Genomic DNA, 817 nt, shown 5'->3' on the forward strand with positions numbered 1-817 from the left:
GGAGCTGTGCCCTGGCTGGGCAGCATGGCAGAGTGCGTGCGTGGGGCTCGTGTCCTCAGTGGTAGTGGGAGGGGAGCAGGGCGAGGGTGCGTGATGCATTTTTTTTTTTTCTTTTTTCTTTTCCTTTAATGATTGAAGCTTTCCAACCCTCCGAGAGGGGCAGCTTAGTTGAAACCAATAAAAACTGGAGTGGAAAGCTTGCCAAAAGCCTTGGCTCCCTGAAGAGTGCAGGTGGAGAGAGGAGATGGGAGCCGCCGGGGGAGGCGAGTATGGCCCTGAATTTCTCTCGGAAACAAAAAAAACCAGCCTCAACCTCCTCTGTGCCAGCGAGGCTTTCCACCCCTCCATCCCAACGGGTGCTGGCGCACAGGAGCAGGCTGCAGCGTCCCCTCCGCTGCTGGAGAACCTCCGGGTGACTCTATACCTCCCCAGCCGGGTGCTGCGGGGTCCCCACAGCCTGCCAGCACCCCACGAGGTAGCGATGGGTGCTTGCTACGGGGACCAAGCGTCCCCGGCATGGCAGGACCCTGCATGGGTGCTTGCAGGGGTGCGCAGCACCTATAGGGCCGCAGCAGGCTGGGGGGATTACCCCGCTGCTGGGGAGCCCGGGCGCACGTGGAGGGGGCCGGGGTTATTGCTGCCGTGTCTCCGGGGCCCCCTCAGCCCCTAGCTGACACTCTCATTCCTGCCTTTAGAAGGGAAATGTGTGGCCCGGGGCATCAGCGACCTGCTGCCTCCCCTTTGATGCCTGCATATCAGACATAGCCATGCCAAAGAAAGAATTTCATTTTGAAGTGGCATCAGCTAAAGGCGAGCG

The sequence above is a fragment of the Fulmarus glacialis genome, unplaced genomic scaffold (genome assembly GCF_000690835.1).
Source record: "Fulmarus glacialis isolate BGI_N327 unplaced genomic scaffold, ASM69083v1 scaffold25955, whole genome shotgun sequence".
Taxonomy (NCBI): Eukaryota; Metazoa; Chordata; class Aves; order Procellariiformes; family Procellariidae; genus Fulmarus; species Fulmarus glacialis.